We start from the raw sequence: 13,066 nt of genomic DNA on the forward strand, positions 1-13,066 counted from the left end.
AACTCCAGCCACTTTCTCCATAGCATGTGTGCTGAATCCAGGTATTTTCACTGGGATCCCCACATCTTTTCTGTGCCTTTGGGTCTGTTTTCTCATATTTTGGACAAATTGGACTCACCAGCAGCTCCTGTGCATTCAGCAGCTGCGAGCATTACAGGTAGCTTTTGGCCCTTTCTTTTATAAGCGCCATAAGCTCTTTCTCTTCCGTTTGAACCAGAGATCCTGCCAGGAACTGGGATATACCTGCTAATTGGCTCACATTTCAATTTGTCCAACTCCAAAGGGGAATAGACAGGTATCTTTCCACTAATCAGGTAAACCAGTGACATCATCATAGCCAAATCTTAAAACTTGCAAGCCCACCAGGAACTGAGTGGTCTTCATGCCAGTTTCCTGAGAACCCAAACTGTGGGTCTCAGAGAGAAGTACCCACTCACGGGCAGCAAGAGAAAGTGGTCTGGAAGTTCCATCTGCCAGGTAATTAGGACAGGGACTAGCAGTGTAGCAGAGATCTGTCAGGTTCTGATTCATTTCAGTTTCGTTTTTCCACTGGTTTACAAAATTTTCCTAAATGAGGCAAGCAAAATAGTAGCCAGAGCTTCTTCTGCACATTTTTATTGCACATTTTTATCTAGTTGCCTTGTTCTTTTTTGTTTACTCCTCTTATTTAATGTTTTAATACAACTGGTTACATTTGAACCCTTGATCTGCCTGGAACTTGTTTCATTCCTGCATTATCAGGTTTGCTTTGAGCATATTAAGCTCTCTTTTATTCCTTCCTTTCATTCTTACATTACCAGGCCAAAATTCACCAATACCTACCCATATCTTATTCCATTTTTTTCTTCCCATCAATGAGCTCTTCCAGCTTTTTGCCCTACATTATCAGGCTCAGGCTCATTCATACCTCTCTTTTATTCTTTCTCACATGTTCTGGTTCAAACTGGCCACAGATTGCCTCTGTAGCAGTCCTGTTTCAATTTCATACCATCCTCCTCCCTTTATTTCTTCTTCTTATGTGTTTAGTTGAAATATTTCTGCCACAGCCTTGCAGCCCCATAGCAGCCGGCAGGGGGCGTTTCAGCAGACATTAAGCAAAGGAGCACATTCTTCATATGACTGAGGCCTTAATTTCCTACCATCAATTCACCTCTGATCTCTGGTATCTTTGGCACTGAATGTTATTATATTTCAATCAGTATAGATAGAAGGAAAACAATGAGATCCCTGCCAAAATGCCCTTCTGATCATTAGAACCATCATTACTACTATACTACAATAACCAATAAGATGTCTAATGTTCCCTTCATGCCTCCCTCTTCCCCTCTCAATCTCTTTACAATAGTAAAAATGAAAACTGAAGGTAAAACAAGAAAGACTTACTGGTTTGATCTGGTCTTGTCTTTCTCATCTGGTGAGACCAAGAAAGACCAGTTTGGTCTGGTCTGGTCTTTCTTGTCTGGTGAGAGCAATGTTCTGACCAACTGACAGTTGAACCAAGGGACTATGATGTCAGAGTGTGATGTCACAAGAAGACCATCACACTACCATGACAACCACTGCTAAATCCCAGCATGGCCGGCCCATTAGACTAGCACCATGTTTTGCACAACGACTAGTCAAAGGCTTCTCTGGAGCCCAGAAGGTATCAAGACAACAGCAAGTGGCATTCAGTGGCCTCTGAACCGAAAGGTTCCACTTGGCAGTCTTGATTAATAGCCATTGATAGGCCACCTCTCCATGAAATTGTCTCCTCTCCTTTTAAAGCCATCAAACTGCTAACCATCACCACTTTTTGTAGCAGCAAATTCCAGAAGTCAATTTTGTTCCTTGTCTTTTTATTGTTTTATCTGTTATTTTCATTGCCTTGTATACTGACCTTTAATACAAATCATCTGGACAGTTGGCAACATACTAAATATCCACAGTGGATATCCACATACTAGATATCCACTGTGACCCCAAATTATTATTCTTCCATAGTCATCACCATTTTGGTCCCCATCAGTGCACATGTGGTGGTTGGATGTCTTGCCCCAATACAAATCACTTTATGTACTCACAATGAACGTCCTTTGCCATTTTGTTGACCATTCACCCAGTTTGGAGAGGTTTGCCAGAACTCACTGCTGTCAGCTTGAGACTTCTGTGGGAGAAGTGACAGCATGTGAGTAGACACAGAAGTGCTTTGCGCCCGCTTGCCCAGGCTGCGCAGGGCTCCTTGCACCTCCTGCAGCCTGCTGCCGCTCTACATTGTAAAAAGTAAGTGCAAAGCAACTCCCTCGCCCCCCTTAGTGCCTCCCTCCACTTTCCTGGCTCTTAAGTGGATGGGGAAGTGTTACACGAGCTGGTGGGTCGCGACCCACCAGTTTAAGAATCACTGATCTGAAGTGTCACTCACAATAACCTCTCTGAATTCCCTGTTAATAAGTTTAATACCATTCACTCACACTCTTAACAGTAAATCACAAGATAATACAAGCAAATGTTTCTAGATTGCTTTGGTCTCTCACCTGATTCCAATCGACTCCTCTTCCTCAACACTCCTAACTGCCTCAGAATGCTCTTGTCCATCAAATGCAGGTCCGCAACAACAGCAAGTGCCAATTCCAGTTCCATGATATCCTCCCAGCAGCCCTAAGAAATATTTAGGCAGAGAACTAAATATACATGCAACTGTCCAGAGGGACATAGGCTGGTCCCAGCCCTTAGCCAACCAACCACTGGAGGATGCCTTGTTTAAATTCTCAGGTCAGCTGCCTTTGGACCTCTTGATTCCCCCTGCCATCCTCATGTTCCAGTTAGGAAGCCCCGATAGCACCTTTCATTGCCCAACACGAAAAGGGACTGTGAAATCACAGAAACCTAATCTCCAAGACCCTTGTCAAAAGGGAAGGTTGGCAGGGACTTTGTGTGAGCATTTGGAAAAATGAGGTTCAACTGTATGAGTCGGGCAGCCTGTCCAGTTTAGGAGATGAACTTGTTCCTTCTAAGTGGAACTTAGTGCAGGGACTGTTGAGTTATAAACTGGCTTTGTTTTCTTTTACTTGGCCTGTAAAGTCTCAAGTACTATATTTGATTTTGCTATGGTGTCGTCCTATGTTCTTTCAATCTTATAATACATCTTTTCTATATTTTGAAAGCATCTTGCCTATCTGGTAAAAGACAAGAGCCAAGAGCTATTTACCTCCTTGTTTACCAAAATACTCTTTTGGCCAAATGCTACAAGATCTCAGAGTGTGACCACGAGCAGAGAATAGGCATTAGCACCTCTTTCTCACCCCAGCAACACGTTCAGTGCTGAGAGATGCATAGGTCAAAGGGCTGCTCACATACTAGTGGAAAGACATGAGAGGAAGTCTTAACCCATCTCTGCTGGCAGTGAATCTACCTGCCCCCAGTTCTGTCATCGTCGTCCCAGCTACTGGGGCGGGACATAGCCATGACAGCCAGAACAGGTGTATGCTTCAGTCTTCCCTTCAGAAACCCAAGAGTGACTGCAAGGTGAGACACACAGGCCAAGAGGCAAATATCCCAAGTCATTCTGGCCTGATATCCTGCCCTCTCAACTAGCTTGCAGTCTCCCAACTTAACATCAGATCCTGTATGCTTCCTGCAAATGATCTGCTAATCTATTTATGTCCTTACCTGCAGGCTGCTGCATTGTTTGCTTGTGTTTTATTCACTCTTATTTCCCTGCCTCAAACTGCACAAAAACAAATAAAAATTTTTTTTTTAAAAATTGATCCTTGGTGTGAGAACAGGTGTCAAATATAAATATAGACCTGGCCTCCCTGTCAGAGTGTGCCTTTGTCCAAGGGGCCAGGTCTGCTTGTCTAGGGGGCTCACCCTCACCCGCAGGCATGGCAGCTGTACCCATGGCCAAGGTCTTCCCGCCTCCTCTGTTGACTGCAGCAGAAGAGGCTCCAGAGCCCTGGTCTACCAGGCTTCCCAATGCAGAGCCCAATCTACCTGCCTGGTAGATATGGCCTCCTTTTTGCACTGGCAAGGAAATGTCCAGCTCCCCTTCTTTGATGTCACCCCCCTCATTATGTCACCCAGTGCAGTCTGCACTCCCACTGTGATGTCACTGGTCACCACACAGACAGGGTGATCAGATGTCATAACTGCAAAAGAGGACCTCAAAATGTAGGATATCCAAGAAAAATGAAGGACATGACAAAATAAAAGCTAAAAATACTCGTATATTGATTTCGCATGCTTAATTTAAACACTATATTGCTTATTATTTAAAACTCTATTACATACAACCTATTACATATAATTTATTAATCACAAGAAGGCTATGTGCTACCTGCAAGGGTCATTCACAAGGAAAAGGAGGACATTTAAGTTCTTTTCCAGGACATGAAGCCAAAATCATGTCCTGTAAAATGAGGACACCTGGTCTCCCTACATACAGATCCTTGGGGATCCCCACTACTGTCCCTTTTTTCCTATCTCCTGCTTCCTGATGAAGACCTTTCCTTTTATCCCATGATGGCTCAGTTCACTCAGAAGCTTTTAGAGCCTGAGTTCTGTAGCTATGAACATTTGACCCATCGAAGGAAGGAGTGACACTTTGGAGGCAATCCTAACCAACTTTCTAGCACTGACATAGCTGTGCCAATGTGGAAGCTACAACCACTACACCTACACTACACCTACAGTGCCACTACAACCTGCAGTGGGGAGGCAGTTAAGGGGGCCTCCTTAAGGTAAGGGCATGTTTATTACCTTACCTTGGGGCTGCATTGTGGCTAAGTCTGTGCTCAAAAGTAGGTTAGGATTGCACCCTTTGAGGTCCACTCCATTGGCTTGGTTGAAACCAATGGCAGTTTCGCTCCTTCCCTCCAGACTTGTCTTCTTTAGCAGCCCTTCTTACCTGGCTGCCTCTGAGAGAGAGGCAGACAGCAGCACTTACTCCACCAACAGTCATTTGGCCCCTCCCTCTCTCAGAACCTTCAACCTCAGTGGACATTCCATCTGGGCATTAGAACAATTGTCTAATTATATAAGAATATAATAGTCACATTATATAAGAACTGATAATTGCATTTGCTTGCTTCCATATAGGGCTGAGGAATGCATATATAACACTGGTTAACACAGTGTCAAATCTTGGAGGAAACTGACCTGCTACAATAGCTCATTGGCTCGTAGATCTGCTTACCATGAAGGAGTGTATAGGAGATGGATAAATAATAACAAAGAGATATCATTTATAATGGTAATGACTTCATCATACTCATTCAGCAACTGAAATCACTGTGCAGGATAACCAGGGTCTATAACGGTCACTTGACACTAGGCACTGACCGGTTTTTTAAAAAATCCCTTTTTAAGAAAAAAATAATAATTATAACTATTTGGCTCAGGATACTAGATTCCACGCTTGCACCAACATTCCACTGAGGTATTAGCCCATATATCTTTTCTGGAGATATTTCTGAGAGCGCCAAAGACCCATTTCACTGAATTTGTGTCTTACTGGAAATATTTTTTTCATTACATAAAATCATTAATTTGGAAGTTACTGCAAGGTCATCTAGTCCAACTCCCTGCTGGTAACTGGATATCCTCCTAGAGCACCTCCAGCAGGTGTCTGTCAAACCTCTCCTTGAAGATCTTCAGCAAGAGAGAATCCACCACCTCCCTTGGCAATCTGTTTCACTGCCAAACTGCCCTCAACGTCACAAATTTCTTCCTGATATACATAAGAACAGCCTTGCTGGATCAGGCCATAGGCCCATCTGGTCAAGTTTCCTGTATCTCACAGCGGCCCACCATATTCCCCAGGGAGCACATCAGGTAACAAGAGACCTGCATCCTGGTGCCTTCCCTTGCACCGGCATTCTGACATAGGTCATTTCTAAAATCAGGAGGTTGCACATACACATCTTGGCTTGTAACCTGTAATGTATTTTTCCTCCAGAAACTTGTCCAATCCCCTTTTAAAGGCATCTAGGCTAGATGCCATCACCACATCCTGTGGCAAGGAGTTCCACAGACCAACCACACGCTGTCCAGCCAGAATCTCCTCTCTTTCAGTTTGCAACCATTTGTACCCATTTCAGAAATAGCTTGTACACTGCGCATATGTAACAAGCACTCCGTGTTTTATCCAGCAAAAGAGACACTATAATGTATAGTGGCCACTGCAGCATGATATGGGGTAAGGGGAAAGGCTTCCCCTTGCCTCAGGCTGCGCTGCTTTTGGCCCCAATCTTGCTCTGGATGCTGTGTAGGTCCACTGGACTGCCTGCATCCAGCATAATTTAGGATTGCACCCTACGTGTTATTTGTTTAGCTCAGGGGTCTCTGAACTTTTCAGCCGAAGGTTCAAATAACTGGCACAGTGCTGAGAGCTGGAAAAAAAATTAAATATAAAATTTAAATAAATACATTAGAGATGGAACTTAGATGAATGAATGAATAAATGAATGGGCTCAAATGTCCAAGATCTCTCCAAGCACCAACACAGCCCAAGAAATACAACACACACTTAAATGCACCTCCATTCCCCCACCCCACAAGCACAACTCTGGTTGCATTTGGTCAAGTGGGCCAGAGGCTCTTGGGATCAGTGGCTGGCCGCGGGCTGGACAGAGGCTTGCTACAGGCCGCATCTGGCCCCTGGGCCGGGGTTTGGAGATCCCGGTTTAGCTGAAAGCCGGGTTGCTTGCAGAATGGAAACAACTTTTTGTTTTCTTCAGTCCCTCTTTGCCCCCTTAATCTTCCCACCATGAAACGGGATCCAACCTTTTCCTCCAAGTCCCTGACCACCTCCTCCATATTCACTGCTGCATTTCCCTAGCCTTGTCCTGCTGGCTTGTTCAGTGTCCCAGATGCTGGGGAAGAGATGCAAGTGGTGGTGCTACCGTCAGCACTCCCTTCACCTCTAGAACAAACTTCAGCAGAGATGGTCAGGAGATTCAGGACTGAGTGATGAGCTCAGGGTGGCTCGAATGTTTCCCAGATTGCTCTCATGGGTCACTGGGAAAGTATTGCTGTTTCTGAAGAACACTGGTTGGCAACCTTACACTGTCTCCCAACAGCCACACCACTCTCTCTCCTGGCTTTGCTCCTGCAGGGTCTGTCTATCCATTAGGCCAACTGAGTTGGGAGGGCATTAGCCTGCCTGCCTACTTGCCTCTTTCCTCCCTGCCTCTTCCCCCTCCCTGTATTCAAAAAGGAAGAAGGGAATTGAATGGAAGATCACTTTCCCCACTTTCAAACTGTTTCTTCTCCTTCCCCTCTTTGTTTTCAAATCTAAGGAGGAGGAGCAGTGACTGGTGCATCAATGGGTAAGAGCAGGGGTTCCTAAAGTGTTCATCACAGCACACCCACAGTCATGACACCTCATGAGATCCAAGATAGCAGTGCCCAAATCTTCTGAAATTTGGGTGCCACCATCTTGGATGTCACAAAATCTAATGATATTTGGGCACTGCCATCTTGGATCTCATGAGATTTCATGATGATGGCACCTGTCTGAGTTGGGAAGAAGAGGTTGTAAGGGTGTCATGACCAAGGTACGTTTGAATAAGACTGGGTAAGAGGGAGATTTGTCAACACTGGGCACCCTGCCTCTGACCCTGGGACATCATGAGTCAACCCATTTCTACTCAGCTGTTGTCTAAACTTTGCCTTCACTTTCCTTTTCCTGATCCTTCCCCTTATAGTTTTGTTCGTATAGACCAGCAGGTGCCAAACCCTGGCCCATGGGCCAGAACTGGTGCCTGGAAAATGCCTTCCCCATAGCACATGGTGTTTGCCTTTCTGTGCTATCCATTGCCCCAGCAGGCTCTGGGCCCCAATTTGGAGCCAGAAGCAGCTGCCCAGAGTGACTCTCTGCAAAGATAGGCTGGAAAGATAAGACATGGCAGCACAGAATGGTAAGCTTCACACATGATGGGGAAGGCATTTTCCAGATGCAGCAGCCCCGCAATTTGGAGACTGCTGGTTTACTACAGAGAAGCTTTTGAGGTGTGGTGTTTCTACATTTTGTCTTACGACAACATCTGCTTCACTCTTGATCTCTCCCCCATCTCTTCCTTCTCATTCCATTTTGAATGGATGGGGAGGTCCTACATAATGGTTGGAGCAGCAACCTTTGGCAAGGCAAATGCAGAATCAGTCATCCAAGCCTACTCCTACTGTGTGTCATTTTCCATACACCAAAGCCATGCCGCTGCTGTTTTGCTAATTTGTTAATGTTGGGAAAAGAGATGTGCCTTCAGAAGACTGGTTAACATCAGTGAAACTATTCTGAGCATCCTGATGTTGTCAAGAACTGCCTTCCACAAAACATTAAGCAGACATGCTTGAAACCCAAGGGACCCTAAGTGGGAAAGCCAGCCACAAAACATATTTTGACCTTGAACTAGATTAGAGACCAGTGGCTATCAAGCTCCAATACCCGAATGGCTTGAGAAGCTCAAATGTAATAAACAGTTTTTTGAGAGAAAAACAGAACTAGAATAATTTATAACAGATCCTCCTTTGGCTAAAGCTGGTTTGGATGCTTGGCTGCTTCAGGAACGCTCAAAGCCCTATTAGTGGACAGCTACACTTCACTGATGGTTTGTGCAATATCTAACCTTCAGTCTTTTAGTGTGGATTTTACAGGGCTTATTCACATGTTTTTAGGTGTACACCATAGATGTTTTAAGTGTACAAATTGAAAATGAAAAGTGCAAGCAACAGATGGGGACAAATTTTGGCTGATAAATACATGTATCATGCCATGAGCAGACAATCATTAGGGAGAATCAGCTGTGGTTTCCTGCATGTACTTGCTGTGACAAACCCAGGTTTGCTGCTAATACATGAAAAGGCTCTGCTACCAAATAAATTAGAGGAGACATACTGAATAATGTTAACTATATGAATTGAAACTGGCTTTAAATGAATGATTATTATGACTATCATTCAGGCAGCCCAATTCACCAGGGCAGCAGCACTGGGCTCTGGTGCTTCTGCCCTGGCAATGGCCATCATGAAAGTGCTGGAAAGCACTTCATGGCAGCTGAGCAGAGACAGGCAATGGTACGGAAACCAGCATGGGTGGGCACTGAGCCCTTGCATGAGTCGGATCTGCTAACACAGGGCTGCACATGCCTATGCCAGTGATTTTGCTGGTGCAGGCCCGAGTCACCCCATAGTGGCTGCTGGGGCTTTCCCTGGGACAAGAGACAAAAGTTCCCTTACCTTGGGGAGACCTCCAGCAGCCTTGCTGCCTGCATGGGATCCAGCAGTTGGCACAGCTGCATCAGTGCTGGAAAGTTGGATAGAATTGGGCCCAAAACATGATTTATTTATTTGTTAATGCTATTGATATGCAGAATTCTGTGCTAATTGCAGGGTGTGTTGTACAGAGAAAATGTACCCACCCTAGCTTTCTTAACAAGAGTAGTCACTAGATATATCTTTACACCAAAACACTCTATTGCAGTGGTTCTCAAACTTTTTAGCACTGAGATCTACTTTTTAGAATGACAATCTGTCAGGACCCACTGGAAGTGATGTCATTAACCTGGAAGTGATGTCATGGCCAGAAGTGACATCATCAAACAGCAAAATTTTTAACATTTCCCATATCACAAAGTCAGATCTAAGTAAATAGAAGCCCAATGCTATGGGCCACGGTGCTGGCGTTCTGCTGGTGCCACCAGCCTGGGCTGTTGCAAAAGTGCCATAAGGCACTTTGCACCAGCGCTAACAAAGCAACAGCAGCGCTGAGCCCAACACCAGTTGGCACTGGGTCTCAGCATCCGAAGACGGATGCCAAGAGTTTCCGGCAGTGAGTATGACCACTAGCTGGAGGCAGGACCTGTTCAAGGGGGCAGAACTTGGTGGGGGGAGGTGGGGGAGAGGAGGAATGGGCCCAGGAGGGGGGCAGAGACGGCAGCAGGTTCTGCTGCTGTATCCTAAAACCCCCTCCTGGGCTGGGAAACCCGACACAGGTCTCCTTGGTTCTGCACCAGCTCAATAGCAGGCACAGATCCAAGGAGACCCACTGGAGTTGCCTGGGTGTTACACAGAAGAAAGGGAACATTTGTTCCCTTACCCTGTGGAGACTTGGCGCTGCTTCCCTGCCCCATAGGATACAGCAGTCACCATTTTGGTGCCACTGTAGACCTGGACAATAGGGAAGCATAGGATGGGTTAGTAAGTAAGTAAGTAAGTAAAAAGTTTACAATAAGTTCATGTATCAAAATTTAGTAAAAATAAAGACAAACGCTCCTATCCCTCCCAAGCATTTGCTGATCTGATTTTTAAAAAAATTCCCAAACATCCCAAAGGCTGCAATCCTATCCAAACTTACCTAGGAGTAAATCCCATTGACTATCATTATTAAAAGCATATACTTGAAGCATATACTTGAACCATGTTAAAAGTACAGATCTGAAACATTTCCCCAAATGCAGTCACATACCATGGTAGCTTCAAGTCTAAAATATTAAAAATAAAATGCACATTACATAAGAACATAATAGGGACCCACCTGAAATTGGCTTGTGATCCATCTAGTGGTTCCTGACCCACAGTTTGAGAAATGCTGCATTATAGGACCCAGGGCTCCTAGGAGTACACTTTGAGAAACGTTGCCCTAGACCAGCCATTTTCAACCACTGTGCTGTGGCACACTGATGTGCCACGAGTGGTCCACAGGTGTGCCACAGGAATTTGGGGGAAGGTCATTTATTAATAGGGCTAATGGGAGATGTGAGCCCCCACTGGCAGCATGGTGTGCCTTGTCAATTGACAAAAACCTGGTGGTGTGCCTTGACCATTTTAGTGTCTTATCAGTATGCCATGACATGAGAAAGGTTGAAAATCACTGCCCTAGACTTTAAAGAGCCTGCTCTTATCCCCATTATCCTCTTCTTCCTCTGTATATTCTCATTTGGGGTCCTGTTTCTTGATCATGCTTGAGTGTGATGGGTTATTTGGAACTTGGAGACAGAAGAGAAAGACAAGAAGGTTTGGGCTTGAGTAGTTTAGACAATCTGGGGAAGATTAAAATGGCTGAGCATTTTTATTTTGCATGCTTAAAAGTGCTAAAGACATTGGTAACAATAAATGCAGCATTTCTGAACAACAAACATAACGCTTTGGCATGATATTGAATGAGCCTCCTCTGAAATCTTTGAACCTCCCAGGAACCCCACCAGATGGAGCTGGGCTTTTTTTCTCTTTGATCACCACAACCATTTTTTTTTAATTTATATTTCCAGCCCTCCGCCTTTTCTTCTTTAAATTATTTCACAAAGCATCCAGGGAAGAGGCTGCCAAACGCCTCCAGCTTGCTGTGGAGGATCAAAATAGGAGCTCTTCAGACAGCAAACCTGGCTGAGGGTGTCCTACCTGCTGTCTGCAGAGACTCTTTCATCTCAGAAGGCAACCAGAGCATGCCAAGCTCATTTGGCCATATGACTCACCTAGACCTGGGGAAAATGTGGACAGATTTCCTGTAATGGGATAATAAACCCTGAGCTTCCCCACTTTCATCTATGCCACATTTCATTAGTCAGTGATACAGATGTGCAACAGATATTCCCAGGTTATCAGAGAGTCGGTGGTTTCGTGCAATAAACCGGGTGATGGTTATTAGAAGGGGAACTCTTTGAAGAGGGGGAGAAATTTCATGTGAATAAGGGAGGTGAATTCTTGCTGTTGCACAGGGGGCTTGGGGAGAAATTTGGGGCTCACTTTAAGATGGCACTCCTGCTTTGTATCAGCTGGTGCAGGCATCATTGAAGTTGACTAGCCTCTGCAAATAGTAGCTCATACAAGCCGACTATTTGTGTGAATAATGTAGCATCAGAAAATTGAATTCATTTTCCTTGGGAGGGGGGATTTTGTACTTGCCACCCCATCTTTTTATCCATTATTGTTGGTATCTGCTGTGTTTACTCTTATTGTATTGTATACTTTATTGTATTTTAATTTTCCAGTTGTAAGTTACCCTGAGGCTATTTGGTAAAAGACAAGTAAAAATATTTGAAATAAAATTTAACATTTAAAGATTGGTGCAACTTCATGAATTGGAAAATAGCAACTATTCCCTGCAGTGGTGTCGCTAGAGGGGTGCGGGGGGTGTGGGCCTCACCAGGTGATGCACACTGGGGGGGGTGACGTGCACTGGGGAGGGTGATGCGCTAAAATCATAGTGGTTAGGAGTAATCCCATCATATTATACACCATTGGATGCAGAGGTTCGAGCAGAATCCAATGCAAAAACCCAGAGTGAAATATCACCTTTCTATCAAAAGTTATGACCAAAAAACTGGAGAACAAAAATGCATGGATCCCTATGGAAAGTGAAAGTGAGCCGTATCACGTGTTTACTCACGAGTAGGCAAACGTGCCTTAGCCCGTTGGAAAGGGCAGGCTGAGAGGAATCCAACAACACCAGAATGGTCCTGATCCAATGCATGCAGCCCCAAACAACACCTGAGAAGGAAGTCCCGCCCTCCACACAGATGAATGTATTGAGTCCTATGGAAAGCAAAACTAAGTCTCGCGGCCACATTTACTTACAAATAAGTAAATGTGCCTTGGCTGGTGTGGAAGATCAGGTGAACGAGAGTGCAAGGCTAGCAGAATGGTCCTGATCTGATGGAACTGGAGCTCAACAAATACTCCAGAAGGCAGTCGTCCCCCCCCAACTAAAAAGGATCAAAACAGAGGCTTCAGCTGATAAGGTGAACCTTTTTGAGACTTGCAAAGCCAGCTGGATCCTGACAGTGATCTGGTTTAAACAGCAGTTCTTAAACTGAACTGGGTACTGAGTAGAGCTGAAAACCTTACTGGTTTTGGAGGGGGGGGGTGTTACTGCAGGCAGGCTGCAGAGGAAATTCACTTGGTGGAACAGGGCTGGCTTCTGCTTATTTAATTATTTGTTTTACTTTAATTATTTATACTGATTTATTTTAATTTGCCTGATGATGTCACTTCTACCATGACATCACTTCTGGTGGGTCTTAGACAGATTGTCATTCTAAAAAGTGGGTCCCAGTGCTAAAAATTTGAGAACTGCTGCAATAAGGTGTTAGTA

The sequence above is a fragment of the Tiliqua scincoides genome, chromosome 4 (genome assembly GCF_035046505.1).
Source record: "Tiliqua scincoides isolate rTilSci1 chromosome 4, rTilSci1.hap2, whole genome shotgun sequence".
NCBI classification, from domain to species: domain Eukaryota; kingdom Metazoa; phylum Chordata; class Lepidosauria; order Squamata; family Scincidae; genus Tiliqua; species Tiliqua scincoides.